This window comes from Tachyglossus aculeatus, chromosome 12, assembly GCF_015852505.1.
Source record: "Tachyglossus aculeatus isolate mTacAcu1 chromosome 12, mTacAcu1.pri, whole genome shotgun sequence".
In the NCBI taxonomy this organism is placed as follows: domain Eukaryota; kingdom Metazoa; phylum Chordata; class Mammalia; order Monotremata; family Tachyglossidae; genus Tachyglossus; species Tachyglossus aculeatus.
In genome coordinates, this window is record NC_052077.1 from 28,163,191 (window position 1) to 28,174,194 (window position 11,004).

An 11,004-nucleotide genomic window follows, 5' to 3' on the forward strand; every position below is an offset into this window, starting at 1 on the left:
GTAAGGATAATAATAATAATGATGGTATTTGTTAAGCGCTTACTATGTGCAAAGCACTGGTTTGTGGGATGCAGATCAATCCCAGATAATTAAATCCCTGCTGGGGCTGGGCTTGAAGGAATAATAATAATTGTGGTATTTGTTAACTGCTTATTATGTGCCAATCCCAGCTCCACCACGTGTCTGCTGTGTGACTTTACTCCTCTGGGCCTTAGTTACCTCATCTGTAAAATGGGGATTGAGACCGTGAACCCCATGTGGGACAGGGACTGTGTCCAACCTAAAGATCTTGTATCCACCCCAGCGGTTAGTACAGTGCGGCACATAGTAAGCGCTTAACAAATACCACAATTATTATTACTAAGTGCTAGGGTAGATAAAGGATAATCAAGTGGGTGCAGTCTCTGTCCCACAAGGACAGAAGGGATTACAGAATGGTGGGAGAGGCAGTAATAGTAATTGTGCTATTTGTTAAGCACTTATTATGTGCTAGGCACTGTTCTAAGCGCTGGGGAGAATATGAGCAAATCGGGTTGGCTGCCATCCCTGTCTCACAGGGTTTCCAGAGATTACAGAATGGTGAATGAGGCTGTAACAATATTTTCTAAACGCTGCTATGAGCCACGCACTGTTCTAAACACTGGATAAACGCAGATCAGATTGGACACTGTCCCTATCCCCTGTGGGACTCCCCGTCTTAAGCCCCATTTTGCAGATGAGGTGACTGAGGGACAGAGAAGCAAAATGACTTGCCTAGAGTCACACAGCAAACAGAGCGGTGGAGCCGGGATTAGACCTCAGGTCCTTCTGACTCTCAGACTCCTATGCACTAGGCTACTCTGCTTCTCAGGCTGTAGGTGGGTTCCATCCCTGGCTCCCATTCTAGCAATAATAATAATAATCATCATCATCATCATCATCATCAATCGTATTTATTGAGCGCTTACTATGTGCAGAGCACTGTACTAAGCGCTTGGGAAGTACAAATTGGCAACATATAGAGACAGTCCCTACCCAACAGTGGGCTCACAGTCTAAAAGGGGGAGACAGAGAACAAAACCAATAATGGCATTTATTAAGTGCTTACTATGTGCAAAGCACTGTACTAAGCGCTGGGGAGGTTACAAGATGATCAGATTGTCCCATGGGGGGGGGGCTCACAGTCTTAATCCCCATTTTACAGATGTGGTTACTGAGGCCCAGAGAAGTGAAGTGACTTGCCCAAAGTCACACAGCTGACAATTGCTGGAGCCGGGATTTGAACCCATAACCTCTGACTCCAAAGCCCGAGCTCTTTCCAGTGCGCCACACTGCTTCTCTACTGGTCCTAGCCCTTTGCAAAGTTTTCTGGATAGAGAGAAAGGATACCCACTCCCTGCTGTTACAGAAAGCATCCCACATGGGGCTCACAGACTAAGGGGGAGGAGAAGGCACACGTATTTTATTCCCATTTTTACACATGAGGGAACAGAGGCCCAGAGAAGTGAGGCAACTGCCCATGGTCACACAGCTGGCAAGTGGCCAAACTGGGATAAGAGCTGGGTCTCCGGAATCCTAGGTCTGTGGTCAGTCTATGTGGGAGATCAGTCAATAGCCATTCAGCTTCCTGAATGTGGGAGTCTCTTGGGTGTGGGGAGAAGGGAGGAGAGGGGAGGGAGTTAAAGAGAGTAATAAGAAGGTGTTAGGAAGAGGATTAAAAAGGTGTTAAGTGAGGTAATGACAGTGTTAAAAGAGTGATAAGAAGCAGCAGCTGAGAAGCAGTGTGACTCAGTGGAAAGAGACCGGGCTTTGGAGTCAGAGTCAGAGGTCATGGGTACAAATCTTGGCTCCGCCAATTGTCAACTGTATGACTTTGGGCAAGTCACTTCACTTCTCTGTGCCTCAGAGACCTCATCTGTAAAATGGGGATTAATCAATCAATCGTATTTATTGAGCGCTTACTATGTGCAGAGCACTGTACTAAGCGCTTGGGAAGCACAAATTGGCAACATATAGAGACAGTCCCTACCCAACAGTGGGCTCACAGTCTAAAAGGGGGAGACAGAGAACAAAACCAAACATACTAACAAAATAAAATAAATAGAATAGATATGTACAAATAAAATAAATAAATAAATAGAGTAATAAATATGTACAAACATATTAAGACTGTGAGCCCTATGTGGGACAACCTGATTACCCTGTAACATCCCCAGTGCATAGAACAGTGCTTTGCACATAGTAAGCGCTTAATAAATGCCATTATTATTATTAAGTAAAAAGGGTGATAGAAAGGTGATGGAGAGGGTGATAATAAGGCCATAAGAATAAAATGTTAGGGTGAAGGCCCTTAACTAGGTACAACTCAGCCTAGGCCCTCACCTTCTGGGGGAACTTCTGGAAGCCCCTCTGGCCTCAATCAGTAGTATTTATTGGGCACCGCCTGTACTGTACTAAACACAGATGAGGGAGCAGAAAGATTAGAAAGGAGGAAGAGATACCTGCCCTCAGAGAACAGGAAGGAAGAGCTCAAACCCTTCAAGAAATGCCGCTCCACCCTGAAGCTCCTCACACTGTAACTTCAATTGCTTCCTCTTGGTTTGGGAGCTGGAGAAGATGTGAGCTGCCCTGCCTTCCCAAGAGGGCTGTTGGGAGTCCATACTTCAGCTGCCTCTTATCCATTCCAGCCCACGAGGCAGTTGGTCACGGCCTGATTATTCCCATATCCAGTTTCTCCTTCATTTCAAAGCCTTATTGAAAGCACATCTCCTCCAAGAGGCCTTCCCAGACTAAGCCCCCATCTTCTCCCACTCCCTTCTGTCACTCTGATCTGCTTCCTTTGTCCTTCCCCCCTCCCAGCCCCACAACAACTTATATACAAGTGCTTAGTACAGTGCTCTGCACACAGTAAGTGCTCAATAAATACGATTGAATGAATGAATGTAATTTATATATTTGTATTGATGTCTGTCTCCCCCTTCTGGACTGTAACCTCACTGTGGGCAGGGAATATGTCGGTTTATTCTTGTAGTGTACTTTCCCAAGAGCTTAGTATGGTGTTCTGCACACCGTAAGTGCTCAATAAATACGACTGAATGAATGAAATTGTGAATTTCCTCTCAGAGGGACTGAAGAAAGAATTTTTAAAATCTGGTTTTGTTCCTGGAAAGGTTTGAGACATGTTCCACTCTCCTGGAATTAAAGAAAGGTTTAAAATCTGGGAACGGATTTTTGTACAGAAGCACTTTCGTACTGAAATAAGTAATTTTTTCGTATAAATCCTGAACATCTTTATTATTCAGCCACTACAGGGGTTGAATACTTTCCTTTAATACAAATTTTTCACCTCTGCACTTGAACCAAGCTCTGAACACTGGGCATCAATAATAATAATAATAATAATTATTATTATGACATTTATTAAGTGCTTACTATGTGCAAAAGACTGTTCTAAGCTCTGGGGAGGTTACAAGGTAATCAGGTTGTCCCACTGGGGGCTCACAGTCTTAATCCCCATTTTACAGATGAGGTAACTGTGGCACAGAGAAGTTGTGACTTGCCCAAAGTCACACAGCTGGCAATTGACGGAGCCGGGATTTGAACCCACGACCTCTCTCTCCAAAGCCTGTGCTCTTTCCACTGAGCAACACTGCTTCTCCTTCTATAGAAAGTGCTGAATGAATGAATGCAGATTCCTGTTTCCTCAGAGGAAAGGGATGCAATCAGTTAGGACAACGCTGGCAAGCTACCAAAAGGATTGCTATTTATCATAAATCTTTTCCTTCAGCTTTATCTAAAACAATGACTCCATTTTTTTATATCGAGATTTGTAATACATAGAGACTCAGCATTCAGAACACCAGCTAGCAACAAAATCAACTTCATGATAAAGAAAATGGTCAGAGAAGTTCTGAATGCAAATGAAAGAAAACACTACCATTAAAATGGAATTTAACGGCCTACAGCCTGATGCAAAAAGGGGTCAAAAGGGAAAGTAGAAATTTCTGAAGCAAAACTGGAGCCATGCTGGAATTAGAAAATAGCGAATTAATCATAATTATAATAATTATGGTGTTTGTTAAGTGGTTACTATGTGCCAAGCACTGTTCTAAGCGCTGGGGTAGGTGCAAGGTAATCAGGTTGTCCCACGTGGGGCTCACAGTCTTAATCCCCATTTTACAGATGAGGTAACTGAGGCACTCAGAAATAAAGTGGATTGGCCAAGGTCACACAGTGCTCAAGTGGCAGAGGCACGATTAGAACCCATGTCCTCTGACTCCCAACCCTGGGTGCTTTCCATTAAGCCACACTGGTTCTCACTGCTGAAATGAAGATTTATCCTTACATTTTGCCACTAGAAAACAGCATGGATTTCAGATACATGGGGATATTTCCAGCCATGAGAAGAATACTAGAGCAGTGCCTGACACACAGTAAGCGCTTAACTAATACCATTAAAGAAAAAAAAACAAAAACACCACATTGCAGACGCCTGAAGCCAGAGATCCTTGGCAGGAGACCCCTGACTCTGACCTGAGGCTGAGCGGGTGAGGCCCTTGAAATAAAAATATCGGGAAGGAAGGCATCTGGTGGAACATAAAAACAGAGTCACAGACCAACTGAAAACAGACTGTCTGGTCCAAACTGGCCTAAATAACCACAGCGGTTAGAGCTCATCCCTTTTTTTGAAGACACTTACAATCTTAGTCCAATTAAGTCCTATACATTTCACCATAGTAGGAATACTATTTATTAAGCACTTACTGTGCATAGCGCGTTCTGCAACATGTTGGTAAAGAGTCAGTAGTAGGTGGAAATTAGACAGTTCTTAGCCCTCAAATTACAGTGCTATTATTATTATTATTACTTCAGTGTGTTGACTACACACCTTTCAATCTCCAAGGGACAAATCCAGAGGACAAAGGATAGAGGAAGAGAAAGCCAGGGCTTCTGTAGCACCAAGGGCAGCAGAAAAAGGTGGATGGGGTGCAAATCCTGGTTCTTTTTGCTTAGGCTGGAAAGTTATGGAGATTTAAAATCAGGCAGCAGAAAGCCAAAAGGGCTAGTTTGGGCCAGTGAGAGGCTCAAGGAGCTGAATAATTGCAGTAGCCTTGCTGGGGAGCAGGAGGGTTAGAGAGATTCACCATGCTGAGACACTCATCCAGGAAGAGTAATTGAGCAGGCTTTCCTTACCCTAATGCTAGGCAGGTGCAAGATAGGAAAACAAACTAACAATAAATACCAAATGCCAGGGACACCAGGGGAGCAGTAAAAGACAATCGGAGGAAAGCAGCCTTTGAAAGAGGTCATTAAATTGTGAGCATCAGCCAAAATCATTAATCTAGGTTTTCCTCCCTCACTCAAAGGTAGATGTCAATTCTATTTACTGAGCACTGTAGTGAGCGCTTGGTTGAATGCAATACAACAAAGTTGGTAAGCATCAACACTACCTTAAAGGAGTTTAAGTCTAGACAGGCATTTTTGGTTCCTGCTCACCATAGTTCCCCTTTGGGACAAACTAGATAAAAGGGGTGAACATTATGCCCAGCATGAAGGTACAGAAACTCAGCATTTATCCAGACTTACGGAACAAAAAATATTTTACCAAAATTATTAACTATGGTCAGAAAAAAATGTGAAACAATGTCCTTAAATATACTCTAGGTCAATCCCTAACTCCTTAGAAGAAATGAAAAATGATCAATTTTTTTAAAATCAGCACCTGAATTTTAGTGGAGTTAAATGTAAAATAAACCCCTACCTATTATTGCTATGATTATACTCATTTGGGAAAATGACTACACAACAAGGCTCAGGGGATCATAGCCATTCAAAACTCATCTTTTAGCTTCCTATTCCAGAGGTAAAATAAGAGTCCTGCAATTAACAGATTGCAGTGGGATTCCGTCTTTGTTTCTATAATGAGGAAACTTTGGTACTTGGGAATTATAAGGTCTTCCCAATCATTGAACAAACAGATCTTAATCCCTCTGAAAGTTATTAGCCAGCCTAGATATGTATTCACTTACTTGTTAGCATGTAGTGCATATATGTACTTTGGAAGTCACAGGGTGTTTGCTTTCTTTGCTAATCGAGATTCGCTTCCCTCTCTGTAAATATTTACTCTCTCATTGTGCCTTGAACTACCAGAGAGGATTGCTGTTCGATAAGTAGATTCTCCAAACTGCATATTATAGAAATAGTTTTATTTTTTCTGAGACTACCATGGCTCTAGATGGTTGTAGTGAACTTGAGAAAACGATAAAAGTAATTGGAAAACAAAGCATGTGTTTTATTTAGCACACAACAATTTCCATTTTTGTTGCATAAATAACATTTTCATGGTTGTGTCTACAATGAAACTTTAACTCAGGAAAACCGATTAAGAATTCTGTCCAAAAGCTTTCTCATGAAGGAATGAAACAACTGATTTGGGGCAGTAGAGAAAGGGAAACCAGTCCAGTGAATCCAAATGTTTTTCTGAACTATGATTCTTTAACTTAAATCCTTTCTTTGGAGTTTTCATGGTCTTTTGCCTACGCATTGTTGAATTTGCATCTGTATACACTTCAGCATAAGGGAGGAAGTGCCATCTCTGCAAGATTGAAGGAAATCCATAAACAATTGCCTCCAAATCCACAACATCGCTATCCCTTAATTGCCATTAATAATAATGATAATAATGGCATTTGTTAAACGCTTACTATGTGTGAAGCACTTTTCTAAGTGCTGGGGTGGATACAAGGTGATCAGGTTGTCCCACGTGGGGCTCACAGTCTTAATCCCCATTTTACAGATGAGGTAACTGAGGCACAGAGAAGTTAAGTGATTTGCCCAAAGTCACACAGCTGACAAATGGCGGAGCTGGGATTTGAACCCATGACCTCGGACTCCCAAGCCCGTGCTCCTTCCACTGAACCATGCTGCTTCTCTAAACATGCCATTGTTAGTTCAACATGCCATTTTTCTACCAATCGAATCTATACTCTCAAGTATCCTCCTATTCCATCTTTCTTTAGTCCCAAATTGGCAACACTATCTCTTCCATTTCAATTTGGTTCAGATCTATTTACTGGATAAATGTTTTATGAAGTCACAAAGGCCTGCCACTCACGTTACATGGCATCCTTGGATGTTTCTCAATTTATCCAATTTTTGTATCTTTCTGGAGTGAGAAAACTCCAGAATGTGAGTATTTTCACACTATGCTAATAATAATGATGGCATTTATTAAGCGCTTACTATGTGCAAAGCACTTGGGAGGTTGCAAGGTGATCAGGTTGTCCCACGGGGGGCTCACAGTCTTCATTCCCATTTTACAGATGAGGTAACTGAGGCACAGAGAAGTTAAGTGACCTGCCCAAGGTCAGACAGCTGACAGTTGGTGGAGCCGGGATTTGAACCCATGACGTCTGACTCAAAGCCTGGGCTCTTTCCACTGAGCTACGCTGCTTCTCTAATGGAGAATATAAGGAGACTATATAATCTCTAATATATAATGGAAGTTGTGGGTTGCTGAAAGGAACATGAAATCCGAAGAAGTTTAGGCACATTTTAAGGAGAAAAGGGAATTAATTATATCATTAGTGATGGACATAGATAATGTTCCTTCAGTAAAAGGCTAGGGGGTTAGATACCAACCTGGAAATGACAGAACATCAACAAGTATTTGCTTAAAAGCTAGAATAACAACTTTAATCAATCGTTTTTATTGGTGTTTACTCTGAACTAAGTGCTTGAGCCTTAAACAGAGTTAGCAGATATCACCTCTTACTTTGAGGAGCTTAAAATATAGCCAACAATAAAATAAATTACAGGTAGGAAGAAACAAGATAGTTTTTCATGATATGTACACAAATGTTACCATGTGGTTAAAGCTAGTGATGTGAAGTGCTTAATTGGCAGTAAAATGGGGGAATAGCATGGGGTGATTGAGGGATTAGTTAGGGAAGGTCTGCTGGAGAATGTAATTGGTTAGACAATAATGTTGGTATTTGTTAAGCACTTACTATGTGCCAAGCACTGTTCTAAACGTTGGGGGGAGATACAAGGTAATCAGGTTGTCCCACATAGGCCTCACAGTCTTAATCCCCATTTTCCAGATGAGGTAATTGAGGCACAGAGAAGTTAAGTGACTCATCCAAAGTCACACAGCTGATAAGTGGTGGAGTCGGGATTAGAACCCATGACCTCTGACTTCCAAGCCCGCACTCTTTCCACTGGTTTGCTGGAAATGAAGGGCAAGAATTGGACTGCAAATTTGAACTTTTTGAAGTAATTTAAACATTAACAAGCTCTCATTGGAAATGAGATGGGCAAATGAGCATGCCAAAGGACTCTGCACCTTTGAAAGTAGATTGAGGGAGAGAATGATGGTGTGTGAGAGACAGGTGTTTTTGTCAATTTGCATTTCAAAAACAAATCCCTAATGAACTGCAGGCAAATGTGCTCTCCACACTAATCCTTCAATAGTGGAGAAAGTCAATAATTAGCCATCCTACTGTAAATATAAGGATATCCACTCCCAAAGCAACGCCTTGTTTTTGGACATATTCCATGATTGAAGGTGTTGTTTTTCTTTAAATTGCTTTGGCATGTTTCAGTTGGCAATTGTTTCTCGAGACCAACTTTACATGCCTGCGTCCCACTGCAGATAGCATTCCAGCAAATCCAGGGATTACAAGTGCTTAGTACAGTGTTATATGCACAGTAAGCGTTCAGTAAATATGATTGAATGAATTACTAGCACACTGCATTCAAAATGGCTGTGAGCATTTTACACTTTGCATCCTTTGAAGTAGCTTGTCTATTTGCTCCAACTTGTTGAACTGAATTAAACAGCCATAAACTATGCTCTCTCATTGTTAGGCAAGTCAAGAGGATCTATTTACAGGGAAGTATGTTCACTGGAGTGCTTCTCCTCTCTACTAACTTCCTTCCTGTTTTTAATGATAGAAATGTGCAGTGGACAATGAGAAAGAAAAATAACTTCTAAGGACAATTCTCAATACACAGCATTTTATCCTTGACAGCCTGGTCCAATCTCTTGGCTAATTTTTTCTTAGTTCCAAACTCTGATTTCTTGAAATAGCAGAATGGGTTCATTTTGACTAAGAAGCTCATTCTGGGTATGCTGCTTTGAGACTATAGATCACTGAAAAGCTGTAGGTATTTCTTTAGTATCTGTTCTTCAATTTGAGAACCCTTAGTGGAGTCTCACCACTTCAAAGAATATAGCCATTATAATCGTTTCACGGGAACCTCAACCATCAGCATAGAGAGATGATTATGGAGCATTTAGAAGTCTCTTCATCTTGAAACATGCCAAAGCATTTCTATAGAAAAATAACAGTCAATCTGTGGAATATGTCCAAAATCAAAGAGTTACTTTGGGAATGGATATGGGTATATTTGCAGTAGGGTATCTAATTGTCGATTTCCTCCCTATTGAAGTAGCACATTTGCCTGTAATTCATTCAGTTGTTTCTGAAATGCAAAACTGAGGCTCATTTCTGTGATATGAAGACAACTAAAATTAAAAAAACCTCTCCCTTGTTAGTCTTCCATCACTTTTGCAATGAGTTACTGGTCTACAGCCTCAGTATAACATTATCTCAGCTTGTCACCAAAGTTGGATGGTAATCGATCAATTGATGGTACTGATTGAGAGCTTACTGTGTGCAGAGCGCTGTACTAAGCGCTTGGGAGAGTATAACAGAGATGGTAGAACTGTTCCCTGCCTACAAGTAGTCTGGAGGAGGATGGCTTTGAAGAGACTCTCTGACCGTCATAGTGTACAAGCACTTAGCACAATGATTTGCACCCAATTAAGAAAATAGATGTTGCCGAGGGGGTGGTATTTACTTCAAGAATGTGGGCGGGTTGGTTGGACAGTCTTTTAGACTGTGAGCCCACTATTGGGTAGGGACTGTCTCTATATGTTGCCAACTTGTACTTCCCAAGCGCTTAGTACAGTACTCTGCACACAGTAAGCACTCAATAAATACGATTGATGATGACAGAGACAGGAGGGGGTTTTCCACACATGCATCAGTATGTCTCACCGTGTCTAGGAATTTTTTGTGTCTCAGGGGGCATCAATTAACTCATGAATCAAAAACTTAATAATAGATATAATCATGGCTATGATCATACTCATCACAAATTGTAAAAAATGACTTGGCTAGTCACGTCATAAGTTGGCCATTGAAAGAAGCACCAGTCCACATGCCAAAGCCTAAGTAAAATCAAGCTGGGAATAATGAAAATTAAGCAGTGGTTTTTATGAAATTCAGGCAGCCTGCTTTGCCTTTTTTGCTAGATTTTGGGCTGATTTTCCTTTGAATTTGTTATAGGGCATTCTGGAGACAGATGCTTACATTCTCTTCACTCATTGATCTAAGGATTAGGAGGATGAGCTGTTGATGGGTAGAAGGAAAGAGGATGACATTGGTAAATCTGGGTGAGACCACTATAAATTTTGAGAGCCAAAATTTCAGGGAACTCAATGAAAATAAGCAGGAAAGTAGAGGGGCTTACTGGAAGAACATAGGCCTGGCAATCAGAAGATGTGGGTTCTAACCCCAGCTCTGCCACTTGTCTGCTGTGTGACCTTGGTCAAGTCACTTAACTTCTCTGTGCCTCAGTTTCCTCACTGTAAAAGGGGGATTCAATATCTGTTCTCCTTCCTATTTAAACTGCTAATTCTATGTGGGGCAGGGACTATTTCTGATTTGATTACCTTGTATTTACTCCAGTGTTTAGTACAGTTGGTATATAGTGAGCTCTTAGATGCCAGAATCATTTATCATTTTATGATTACGGTTATTATTATCATTATTATTATCAATAATAACAATAACGTGCTGTGACTGAGTTTGTTACTACGATAAAAAATAAAATGGGACTGATGCCCTCAGCCTGGAAAGTTTGTCAATCAGTGTTATTGGGTCTGGACAGAGTCCTCTCTGGCGTGCACCCCGGAATGGCTCTTGAGTGCTGCGAGTTAAAGAATTGGGATAGAGG